This window comes from Arvicola amphibius, chromosome 11, assembly GCF_903992535.2.
Source record: "Arvicola amphibius chromosome 11, mArvAmp1.2, whole genome shotgun sequence".
Taxonomy (NCBI): Eukaryota; Metazoa; Chordata; class Mammalia; order Rodentia; family Cricetidae; genus Arvicola; species Arvicola amphibius.
The window spans coordinates 2,019,139-2,032,610 of NC_052057.2; the positions used below are offsets into that span (position 1 = coordinate 2,019,139).

At 45.5% G+C, this 13,472-nt stretch overlaps 1 protein-coding gene across 3 annotated transcripts in view; it reads right to left on the reverse strand.

Moving 5' to 3' along the window:
* The window catches only part of Fbxw7 (F-box and WD repeat domain containing 7), a 144,733-nt gene extending 131,867 nt beyond the window's left edge, over positions 1 to 12,866 (reverse strand). For all 3 annotated transcript variants that reach the window (XM_038347429.1, XM_038347427.1, XM_038347428.1), the window contains exon 1: positions 11,696 to 12,866. The gene's annotated coding sequence lies outside the window, so the exon portion shown is untranslated. The remainder of the gene's footprint in view (positions 1 to 11,695) is intronic.
* Between the last annotated feature and the right edge of the window lie 606 nt (positions 12,867 to 13,472).

Genomic DNA, 13,472 nt, shown 5'->3' on the forward strand with positions numbered 1-13,472 from the left:
CACAAAGAATATGTGCAAACGAGAGAGTGGAGACTTATTTCCTAACAAGGTCCCCAGCACTGGCATTACTGGTATTTTAGACCAGATAACCCTTGCTTTGAGTACTGTCCCATATATTGTTTATATCAGCTTCTATTCATTAGGAGAGTATTCATTACAATAGCAGCAGTCAGTTAATTAGTTCATCTTCCCCACCCCCACCCCCACCACTGCCCCTCCTTTCTCCCTTCATACAGCTGTAAACATCAGAAACGCCTCCAGGGTTACAAATGAGTTACTACATGCCAGATACAGCTCTGTGATCCTCATTTTTCCTAAAAACATTGTATCTGCGAGGTAGGTGTTATTTCCCCACCACAGATAAACTGCCAAAGTGTGAGCACCTGTGTTTGCACCCACACGACAGCGGCTTGAGTTCCTGCTCTGTGATCATTGTTGATTACATCATCACATTTTTCATGGGAGTTTTTAAAAGTAATACAGGAACATAAAAAGCTAACCATTTACATAAAAAAACTAAAACTGCAGGTATCGGTAAAGATGGAAGTGCAATTGTAAAGCCTCCCAAACCCAGCAGAGGAAAAACTGCCTTTTGGCCCTAAGGTCACAGCAGCAGCAGCCAGAGCGGGTAAGGGAAAGCGAAACCACCACTTGTGAAATCCTTCTCTACTGGGTCTCTCAGACATCCACAGCACCCCTCCAGCAAGTACTACTCTTTTCTCCCAAGGAAGCGCAGCTTAGAGTGAAAAAGTGATCTGTAACCTTAAAAGGTTCACAATTTAATTGAAGATATAAGAAAAAAACTTAATGAGACTAATCAAGCTAACTATTTCAGTTAAAGATAATGAAAAGGGAGGAAATACAAAATGGGAAAGCACCACATTAAATAGGGAGTGCATATGAGAAGAGGTTTCTGTGAACTGTCTCGAGAATGACAGAGATGAAAGGCAAAGCTGGGAAGCTGCGGAGAGGCAGAAATACCAATAAAATAAAGGAGACTAAAAGGAAAAGCCTGAGCTAGCCAGCTTAAGAGGTAAGTCGAGGCAAAGATGAACACCTTGAGGCTGCCTCAAAAGGAAGACAGACCTGGAGCTGGGGACCAAGGGGGCAGCTCTGTGCACCGTGCTCAGAGTGTGCGCTGTGCTCAGGGTGTGCGCCGTGCTCAGGGTGTGTGCACTGTGCTCACTGTGTGCTGTGCTTAGGGTGTGAGCAGTGTGCTCAGGGTGTGAGCAGTGTGCTCAGGGTGTGTGCTGTGGCTCAGAGTATGCACTGTGCTCAGGGTGTGCAGTGTGCTCGGGGTGTGTGCAGTGTGCTCAGAGTGTGTGCTGTGGCTCAGAGTATGCACTGTGCTCAGGGTGTGCGCTGTGCTTGGGGTGTGCGCTGTGCTCGGGGTGTGCTGTACTCAGAGTACTCCCAACTGAGGTGCAGCAACACAAATGGGGAAACACTAAGCGGTCTGATTAATGTCAGCTTCCACCACACTAAGTCCGCCAACCCAATTCTTAATTTGTTTTGCTCTACTGTGTATATCTTGCCTCCTCCAACCAAAGGTTAAGTTTCAAGCAAGCAGATATTTTTATGCTCTGTTCACTTAGATCAATGCCTGGCACAGTAGATGTTCAGTAAATATCTTCTACTGAAAAGACGGAACATATTCAAGAACAAAGATCACAAATGACATCAGCTTTCGAAAGGAGAGAACTGCACAGAAACATAACTTACTACTGCACTGGGCATTACTACAGCAGCCAGCATTTCCCAGGCCGAGCCAGAGGCTATGCTAGAGGCGTCCATGCAGAATGCCACCCAGTCCTAATTACTCTCTGAAGCCCCAGGTACTATTACCATCACCACAGTTTGACAGGAAACTCATTGAATAAATAATTTGCCCAAGACCACAATGTAGCAGAGCAGGAACTTGGACCATCAACTCCAAGTCTGCCTCACTTAGTCATACAGGATTACCAGCCTCCCAGCACGTCTGGGACGGCAGTGGAGGTCAGACTCTTTGTCCGGACCTTCCCCTATCAGGTATGGTGGAAACTTTCCCACCCTGGAACACAATGATTAAGCATACAGATTAGAAATTCAATGGTTTTAAGAATCCAGATGTTGAAAAACCATGAACAAAAATCAATCTTCTAATCGACATTTCAGAGAGTAGCAAATAACAACTGGTAACACCCCAAGTCCACGACCCAAGGAAATCAAAGGGTATAACCTCTGACTAAGACTGACCTCAAAACTTCCGGAGACAGACTCCCCAAGTCTGCTTCTCAGCCCTCCCTCATCTGCCCTGACGTCTCTCCTGCCCCTGTCCATTCCACCTCTCCTCCCCACTGGATGACTTTCATAACAAATTTAATTATCTGCTTCCTGCTCCAAATTTCTCAATCCAGTAAATTAAAATCTTATCTTTCTCAAGGAAAACAATCCCACCTGTATAAGATCCACGGAGAAGGGCCCACACGCCCTGTAAGCATTCTAAAAATCTTACCAGCAGATTCACAGCTAAGAGCCACTGAGCACACAAATTCTTAGAGAAATCGAGACAGGTCCCCCTTAAGTCTAAGATCCTTCTTGAAAATAACTGAAATGGAAAGAAAGCTGGAGACCTAACTCCAATTGCTACCAACAAGAAAAAGCTAAAATACTGGAAATATTAAAAATTAGGTCTTCATTAAATTAACCATCCATCTAATCAGACATCAACTTTCAGATAAACTAACCTAATTTTATATTTACAACAAAATCTAAAGGAAATTTGCCGAAAAAGGAGAAAATAAAGCAAAAGACCAGAGCTAACAAGATCATCACTGCTAAGAAATGTCTCCATCTTTTACCTGGCCTGTGGGTTCTTAAATACTTAAATATATAATTCTGTTAAATAAAACAGTTAAAAGCATAACGAAATGGCTCAAGTCATAAAAACCTTCCAAATACACAAACATCGGAGGAATTAGAGAGATGGGTAAGGTCAAGAGCAGACACTGCTCTTGCAGAAGACCCCAGTTTGGTTCCCAGCACCCACATCAAGTGACACCTCTGGCCTCTCCGGGCATCTGCACCTAAGTGGGCATATCCACCGATATATGTATGTGTGTGTGTGTGTGTGTATGTATGTATGTATGTATGTATACCCATATATATGTATATACACACATACACATAATTAAAAATAATATAAATCTTCTTTTAAAACCATTAAGAAGCATTTATTCCTTATATGCTGATAAAACCAACTTTTCTAGACTTGAATAAAAAGTATTTCTGAATGCTATCTTGTATTTAAGGAACGTTAAACACACATAAATCATTTTATGAAAATGAGAAGTAAAATTAGGTATCTACTAATAATATGTTCACCTAAATAATGATATTTCCATCTCAGTTTGAAATGTAACTGATACAGATAAATCTATTCAGCTTCGCAAGTCCCCAAAGCTTTCTATTTCCAGAGTTAAAAAGGCAGGAAGTAAAAAGTGAGAAGAACTGATAACTGAATTGCATTCCAGGATTTCTCGGTGGGCAACTTGAAACATCATCACTACCAAGAAAAAAAAAAAAAACACTAATTATTTAAGAATAAAGAGTAAAGCTGTTCCATTCAATACTAGTGTCTTTGGACATGAAAGTTGTTTAAAAAAATCTTTCTTGTCTATAGGTAGTTGTCATTTCTCTAGTTTTTAGATGCTTTTGAAACAAGACTACAAACTCAAGGGCTCATTTAAATGTTGAGCAAAAACAATGCCTTATTCTGACCTGCTACCATGCCACACATTAAAAGACAGGGAACTTGGCAAATTAACATCAGTGAATCATATATATGAGCTCCACACAATTTCAATTCTCTCTCTCTCTCTCTCTCTCTCTCTCTCTCTCTCTCTCTCTCTCTCTCTCTCTCTCTCTCTCTCTCTCTCTCTCCCTGTTTTTTTCAAGTCAGGATTTTTCTGTGTAACAGCCCTAGTTGTCCTGTAACTAACTCTGTAGACCAGGCTGGCCTTGAACTCACAAAGATCCACCTGCCTCTGACTTCAGAGTGCTGGGATTAAGGGCCTGTGCCACCAACACCCAGCTCAATTCTCTTCTAATCACAGCAAATCCCGTGAAGAATGTGATTTCCCCAGTGAGTGGGTGCTGAAGAAGTGGCCTGTCCAAGTCACGAGGTTAAGAATCGCAGTCCCCATCTCACTGGGCCTTCTGCCCCCAAGTATGAATGTGTACCCCAGGTAAATGAGACATGAGCTAGCAACTTGTTGCTGGGTCCAGGGATGCTTTCAACCACTGGCTGTAGTTGGTTATAAAGTAACTCAATACTTTGGTGAAGCAAATTCTCAGACCTAGGACACCATGCCAAGGTTCTATCACTCCTAGAGTCTCCTAAAAAGCAGACCTAAAACACCAACCAACTATATACATTCTCCCAACAAACAAGCATCTGGCCTTGCAATGCCACCTACAGCGTTGTCAGTACTGAGAAGCGGAGTCTCGTGGCACAGGCCTACACTACTGCCAGCACTGACAGTCCTTGGGAAGCTGACATGAAGGACTTAAAAAAAAAAAAAAAAAAAAAAAAAAAAGCACTGTGGGATGTGAAAGCCCTAGGCAAACACAGTGTGTTCAGTGGTGATCTCTCAGAGATAAGGCTAAGGTGAAATGGTGTTAACCTTATTTTAGCTTTTAAGATTTACAAATATTACAGCAGCCATATAGCGTAGGAAAAGGTATCTATCGCAACATACCAGGTAGACAGATACAAGAGGGGGTACCCAGATTTCCAGTAGCAGGAGGAACACAAGAGCCTGACTGATGCGCAGCTGTGCTTTAGAAAAGCAAATGACGGCCGAGCAGTAAGATCCCCGTGTGTTTCCATCTACGGCAGGGAAGACAGCACAACAGAGCACTGGTTCTGTTTCCTGGCTAAGCTTACTCTGTTAGAGAAACTTATGAAATTTACAGGAATATTTTAGAAAATTTTTCTTTTAAATTAGTCTTTCTACTGTCCCAGAGCTCAGTGAGAACCGCAATAGTTTCTCAAGGATTTCATGATCTCAAAGTATCTTAGGAATAATTTTAAGTATATTTCTATGTAAACATGTAATTACTAGAATATGTATAAACATCATATTCATTTAAGAAATATACTCCATTTTCATATGATATGAAAGGTATTACAAGAAACTATCAGTGAGGAAGCATGGAAAATAGAAAAAAATCTGATTGTATATTTTTAGGCCTAGTCCAGAATGGTTTTATACTAAAAGGTTAAAGTTATAAAGATAGAAAGATATTATAGCAAGAGTTCACTATTTGAAAACAAATTTACTCATCTATTTGCAATGCTAATGAACACACACCAAAAAGTTCACCTGGTCTACTAGGTATTGCCAAAGTAAAATATCTATTTGAAATTATTGCAGACATGAGAGGAACGCCTATGGCTTTTAACTTTGCTGCCCATCCATTGATAAAATCACTTTAAAAGGCCAAATGTTTAATGTAAGACTTTTAAAAAATAAAACAAATCTAGGTATAGTTGTAGATACCTATAAACACAGCACCCCAGAAGCTGAGGCAATAGCATCTCAAATTTGAAACCAGAATGGATTATAGCAAGGGTGACTGTCTCAAACACAAACACACACACACACAAACACACACACACACACTCACACAGCCCCACAAAAGAAAAAAAATACTAAGCGTACTTTACAGTGACCCTCTCAAAAAACTAAAATTGTCAAACTATATGCTTTTTCATTCAAAGAGAAAAAGAGAAATCAAAATATCAATTACACATACAGAATGAACAGTTCACACTCTATTAATCTGCAGATTAAACCAACCACAAATGGAAACTATCCAGGAAAAAAAAGAATATAGTAAGTTTGTAGACTTTTTTATTGTGGTCCCCTACACTATATAGTATAACAACTGTTAACTGTTTATATTGTATTATGTATTACAAATAATCTAGAGGCTAATTTTGAAGTACACAAAAAGATACATATATAGCATATGTAATATATTTTATGTCACATGTTATATGTAAATACTTTTTATCACATTATTTATGGGGGCACATATAACACTGCATATTGTGGAAGTCAGAGGACAACTTTTGAGACTCATGTTGGTTCTAGGGAAGAAACTCAGGTCCTCAGGCACGGTGGCAAGCCACCTCACTGGGCCCTTTAAATATTTCTTTTATGTAAGAGGCTTAAACATTTCCAGGTTCTGACATCTGCAGGGTTCCTATGATACAGAGGGATCACTATAGTAAATACAGCTTTGAAACTAACTGAAAAGGAATCACAATTGTACTGTATTGTACAAAAAAAAAAAAAGAGAGATCAGGAAACAAAATTGGTAAGACCGGGTAAATATACTATCATCTAACACAGGTATTAGTGTTTGCTGACAAAGGAAACAGTGTTTTAACGTTAGTTGTAGCCACATGTGGTGATGCATGCCTTTAATCCCAGCACTCCAGAGGCAGAGGCAAGTGGATCTCTGTGAGTGCCGAGGCTGAGTGCCGAGGCCAACCTGGTCAACAGAGTGAGTTCCAAGACAGCCTACATAGCTATATTGCTACATAGCAAGACCCTGTCTAGGAAAAATCAAAAACAACAAGCAAGCAAACAGAAAACATTAGCTGTAACATTAAAACTTGCACTAAGTAAATAGCTAGTCCTTTGTAGACAATACATTTGCAATATATTTACTCTTAAAGATGTTGTTTAAAATATACATTCAAATTACTTAAGTGATTTACGATATAACAACACTTAAAAAACAAAATGGAAACAATTTTGAACTAAATTTTTTCGCCCTTTTTGGTTCTTCAAGACAGGGTTTCTTTCTGTGTAGCCCTGGCAGTCCTGGAAATCACTCTGTAGACAAGGCGAGCCTTGAACTCATAGAGATCTGCCTGCTTCTGCATCTGGAGTGCTGGAACTAAAGGTGTGCACCACCATGGCCTGTCTGAACTAAATTCTTTATACGGATTTAGTAATGAGATCATGACTTCAAGAGGTGGATGCATTAAACCTTAACATTTCTTAGAATCTGACTTGACATCTTCGTCTGATTTAAAACAATTTGAATGCTTCCAATTTCACATTAAAAGCAAATGCTTTACAATTTATTTTCAGAACCTTTCAAAAGTAAGCTTCTACCACTGGGGGATGTAGCTCAGTGGTAGAATGCCTGATTAGCATGCATCATGCTTCCTAGTTCAAATTCACAGATTCTTTTAGCCATAATACAAAACAAGTATTTCCCCTGTGTCAGCTGTGGAGAATTGAATGAGAACGACCCATAGGCTCATATTTGAATGACTGGTCTCCAGTTGGTAAAAACTGTTTTGGAAAGATTAGGAGGTGTGGCCTTGTTGAAGAAAGTTTATCACTGGGTGGACTTTGAGTTTTCTCGTGCTTGTGGGTTGTACGTGAGCTCTTGCTACTTCTCCAGTGTCCAGTGTCACTGCCTGTTGCTGCCATGCCCACCCACCACAATGGTCACAGACTCACCCTCTGAAACTGTAGGCAAAATTAAATGCTCTCTCTCTCTGTGTGTGTGTGTGTGTGTGTGTGTGTGTGTGTGTGTTGCCTGGGTCATGAAGCTTTGTCACAGAAATAAAAAAGCAACTAAGATGTCAATTATGGCATCTTTAAACGTGATTCTCATCTTTTTAGATCCATTTAGATAGAATCGTGCCTGCTTCTTAGCCCATACTTCTCAGCACTATGAAGGCAAATCATTACAAAGCAGCCCAGAGGATCACATCGTCTGGAAAACAGAATCCACGTAAAACGGCCAATCTGGCTTTGTAGTTTAACGTAGCTCACTTTACATGCTGGTAGATTTAGCTGTCCTTTGCCAGGGGTTTTGACTTCAGCCCACAGACCCAACCCCGTCAACCTCGTGTTTTTACGCATGAGATCCCAGTGGAGCAGTCACAGCTCAGTCCATTACCATCTACGGCTGCTTTCCCATGGCGGGCACAGTGCTACAAGCTGTGACAGAGTACGCAGACCCACACAGAAAGGTTGCCAACCCCTCCTTATGTCCCACAAGCCTTCTCCAAGAATCATCTTCAAAGTATATTTAAATGAGCTGCTGCTAAGCCACACACACTCTGGAGCCCTCTGGCGCTAAGATACACACAGATACAAACAAACCCTCAAGGTTCTCTTAAAAACTGGCACAACAAAGAATATAGATGTTGCCATTCCCCACAATGGAGTCCCACCATATTTGTAAATCAGGTTAATGCTAAACGGCTGCCTTTTAAAAACACTTAAGCATATCTTTGCCCATGTAAGAAATGGGGAAAGTATAAAAAATAACAAACTATATAGGAGATATTCCCAATCACTGTAGACCTACCTCCTTGCTTAAAAATATCGATTCCTGGATTTCTGCCAACTGGACATTCTCTTAAGGAGCCAAAGTAGCTTTGGAAGGCACTGAATTCAAACTAAGGAATAGAAAGATGATTATGTATTTCTACTCCCTATCTTTTACCCTTGCCAAAGCCAACACCAAACGCTAACCATAAAGATGCCTGAACATTCTGAAGTACCCCTAACACTTCTGTGCCAACACAGGCTATCCCTCCACTGTATGGACACAAGCTGCACATCCCTGAATGTGAGAGCTAAGGAAACAGTCTTCGCTTTCAGCAAGTTTCAGCCCCACTCTCAGTATGAAGACCAGGCTGAGCTATGGTGGTGCACACTTTTCATCCCTAGATCACCTAAGGAGGCAGAGGACAGTCAGGACTATACAGAGAAATCCCCCCCCGGGGGGGGGGGAACACCAAATTATAATAATACGAGAAAGTATCGAACACCTGACTGAGTTTGGAGCAACTAATATTCCATTTTATGTATAAGTTCCCTAACAAAGTCCTGTTTTCTGAACACATATCTCAGGATCTAAACACTCTATTGAAATACTAACTATTTCTGAGACAGAATTATATCCTGAGACTGAGTTGACAGCTAGGTTTTAAGACTGCTCATCTTTTCAGCTGCCATTTTCGCTCACTTACAAAGCTCTCTCCTCTTATTATGCCTGTGCCTAACAAAATCTGACCCACCCCCAAAACTTAAAACTCATTTTTCAGCTCTTTACTCAGTATTACCAATCTCAGAAACCTAAAGGCTTTAAGACCAATGCTCATCTATCTCTACCAACACTGTCGCATGGTACCCAAACTACTTTTTGGTCTTGAAAGCTACGTGGGGCAGGGTCCAGTGGATGCAGCTCAGCCGGCAAAGTACCTGCTACAATGTACAAAGCCCTAGGTTCCATTCCTAACACTACATAAACCAGAAATGGTGGCACACACCAGTAAGTTTAGCATCCAGGAAGTCAAGGCAGGATCAGGAGGATTAGAAGTTAAAGGTCATCCTCAACTACACAGCAAATCCAAGGTCAGCCTGGGACAAGAGAAAGAGTAAGAGAGGGAGGGAAGGAAAACAGAATGAGCCAACACAAGAACTGTATGGATATTCAGCTCTTAACCCCAAATCAAAGTCTGCCGCTGCCCATTTCTGAATTCTTGCTCATGAGAAACTACTAGCATCAAGCTAAAAAACATCCAAAGCATTTCCTTTTTCACGCCTCCTTCTGTGTAGCCCCCATAGTGTAAAAATGTTGGTTTCCTAGAGAAACAAAATCCTAAAGTCAGCATAATGTCTTTGTGCTAAAATATAATTTCTCCCAATCACTTGAAACAACCCTCTCTGGAGCGGTTTTCAAAAGCTTTTATGGACTGTAACCATGCATCTTTACAAGCATACACTGATCCTAACCCTCGTTGAGACCCTCCATCAGCAAGCAGGGTTCCCACCAAGATAACTTCCTAATTAGCCCTCACCTTTTACATGTTCTGACTTTAGGTCTTTAATATTTTGTTTGTGTATGTTCTTTTCTTCCTGAAGGAACCCTTCCAAGGTTTGGCTCGGAGACACCGATTATGCCTGGGTAGTCCAAAATCAACATTTCCGTAATGAAACGTGCAGGGAGTCCCTGGCGCACAGTGATCTTAGAGTAATGATGGTGATGTCCCCCTCACATTTTTACAAACATCTGTTTAGCTTTACTACTAGTAGTACCACTGCTACCACCACGACCGCCATGTGTGTGCAACGACACAGGCAGAACAGCTCTGTAGAGTCGGTTTTCTCCTCCCACCCTTGGTTCTCTGAATTAGACTCAAGTCCTCAGACTTAGGCAGAAAGCAGCTTTATCCACTGAGCCGTCTCCTACAGTTTTATGACATTTATATTGGATTGCCTCTGTCATTGGTAAGAATATTTTCATGCCAATTCCCATTTACACTAAGTAGAATTTATAGTGTCTTATGAAAACATAAGAAAAACAAAGCATAAGGAAAAACAAAAATGCTGGAAGATCTGAAAGAGGGCAAAGTGATCAAAGAAATGGAGGGAAAAAAAAAACCTAAAAGTACCCTAAGTTTAAAAAGTTGGGAAAGCTGACAGAAGAGAAAACCAAAGTCTATGAAAGCAAGAAAACAACCCATGGTTGTTTTAGCACTCCTTAAACTACATCTCAGAAGTCTGAGGAGGCAGGATGAAGGTAAATGAATCGATACACAATGCAGAAGCTAATAAACTTTCAGGCTAATTACTTTAAAAAGAGGGGAAGAACAGGACCCAACCACCGTGAAATATAAGAAACTGTCAGATTTAATCTGATCCTAAATGGAAAAATTAGGATGGATGGGCAAGCCCAGGTTCCCATTCATCTCTACAGAGCATCTGACTCTGCCCACATTCAGTTGTCTGAAGGGACCAGAATTCTCAGTCTTACACTACCTATGCTCCTCGCTACGCAAGATCCCACGGTATGTTTTAACCCTTACGGTGCTCAGTTACTTAACATTACTTTTCTGTATCTCTAAGCACTCTTAAAATACCTGAAATACTTTTTCAGAGTAATAAGTTTCTCCTAAAATGACAACTGGAGCCAAGTAAGAAAACCCTCATGGCCTTCCAGTCCCTGGTAAAAATGTGCTATCACAGAAGATATGTGACAGCAAAAGAGAAAAGAGTATTAGGGAAGAAGAGCTGGAACTTTCAGAAAATGGTGCTGCGTTAAGGGCTCTCCCCAGATTCAGTGTCCATGAGTTCCGCATCCTAGGGAGGCGGACTCTCCCGACCTACTGAAACATGCTAGTTCTCCTCACACAGTGCAATCTCTGGACTCAGGAAATAAGGTGTCGGGGGCACCAAACTCCCGTGTGGACTAGAATGAAAAGTGCTCTTCCTCTCAAGGACAACTTCAAAACAACAGTTCAGAAAGAAATTTTAAAGAGTTGATTCAAGTGATTCCCACGTGGGATTCCATGGGAGTTTCCCTGAAACAAAAACCACTATGCTGGATCACAACCGGTAGCCAGGAAAATGTACAGGACAGAACTGTCCATGGGCTTTCTCGATTTCCCTTGCCGGTCAGAGTGCAGAGAGGTGCAAACGCCCACTCTGGAGACACAGCTCCTCTAAGTGAAACCCCATCACTCATGCAAACTGATGCCTCTCCCCCCAGCAGGAAGGGCAGATCTCTACCGCCAAGCCTCGAGAACCACCCAAACTCCAGCATCAAGCACCCACCGGCTCCCACTTGCCACTCTAGAATGTCCCCCACCCCCGAGTCCACTCACGCATCAGAGACGAGCGGTGGCGCTGACAATGTGGGCTGGTTCCCTTCCTCCTTCGGGCTGAGGCGGCAGCTGCGAAAGGCTCGGCGCGGAACTGAGGAAGAAGCGGTGCTAGCGTCGCTCCACCAGGCAACCACCCGGGTCTCTTCCGCGCTGCCGGGGTAGAGGCGGCGGCGGCGGCGGCCCCGCTCACCGTTTTTTCCTCTTCCTGAGTCTCTGCAGGCTGTAGCTTCTGCCCGTCCTGGGCCACTTGTCCCGGGACAGTCACGATCGGAAAGCTCGATATTTTGTTTGGGTAAAGTTTCCTCTGGGCGGAGGCGGCGGCCGGCCCCCCGGGTCCCCCCCGGCCCCTCTGCCCTGGGGGGCTGGGGCGGGGAGGGGGCGCCGAGAACTCCCGGAGTCCCGCCGAGGAGCCGAGCGGGGCGGCGGCGGGCCCAAGAAGAAGCCCCCCAAGAGGGGGTGAAGGGGAGGGGAGGGGAGGGGAAGGAGAGGACGGCGGCGCCCGGGCCGCTCACCACGCCGCCGCGACAGTCTCACATCGGGGTCCCCGCCCCCCCGGCCCGGGGGTGGCTCCTGGGCTGGGGGCCCCGGTTCATACACTCCCCGAAGGGATGCTACGGTCCCGGGCGGCCGGACCGGACGGTGGCTAAGCTGGGGACCCGGCGGGCTCGAATCGGCGCCGCCCCCGCTCCCGGCTCCCGCATGTGTCGCGGTGGCCGGGACCCCCTCCCTACACCTTGGGGGGTCCTTCGCCCCACGCCCCGGGGCGAGGCAGAAAGCCCAGCCCCTCGCGGGCGTCCTCTCCCGGCTGAGCAGCTACCAGTCCCGACCCGCGGCAGCCGCCTCCCTGCCCCCCGGCCGCGGGCTCCGGCTCGGGCTTCGGCTCCGGCTCCGGCTCGGGCTCCGGCTCCGGCGTGTGCAGCAGCCGCTGCCGGCCGGGAAGGTAAGGGGGGGAGCAGACGGCGGCCGCGGCTCCCGCTGGCCCGGGCTGAGGCGAAGGTCTCGGCGGCGGCCAGTGCACGGGCGCCTGATCTCTCCGATGCTCGCTCGCTCACTCGCTTCTCACGCTCTCTCTCACCGGCGGCGGCGGCGGCGGCAGCAGCGCCCGGAGCTCAGCTCGCTGTCTCCCTCGCTCTGTGCGGGGCTCTCGCCTCACTCCAGAGAGGGGCGGGAGGAGAGCGGCGCCCGGCGATGACGCAAGTCGCCTAGCAACCGCTCTCCTCCCCCCTCCCTTCCCTTTCCTCCGCCGGCCTTTTCTCCCCCCCCCCCAGCTCCAGACACCCCGCCCTGCGAGGCGGCGGCGCGCGCTGATGACGCGGCAAGGGAAGAGGAAGTCGAGATCCGCAAGCGGGTGGGTGCGCCTCGGGCCGCGGGACTGCTGCTGCTGCCGCCGCCGCCGCCACCGCCTCTACGGCCGCGTCAGAACTAAAGAGAGGAAGGGGAGGAGCCCGGGCGAAGCCTAAGCTACCGCCTGATCTTACCCCTGACCCGAGGGCGGTGCGGAGAGCGGGCGCCGTCGCCGTTCCCTTCGGGGCAGGTGCGGACGGCTCCTCTGGGAACGGGGAGGAGGCGCAGGCCCCGGAGCCGGGCTCGGGCGCGCACCACCCCGAAGGTGAGGCATTTTGGCCCGGAGCTGACTCTGGAACGGCGAGACGGGTGGAAGTAGTTGACCTCCAGCCCTGGGGCTGCACCTGCTCCCGGGAGCAAGCGCCCCACCCTTCCCGCGGCGTGGGGTGCTGGTGCGGTGCGAAGATTTTGACGGGGGACTGAGCGGCTGAAT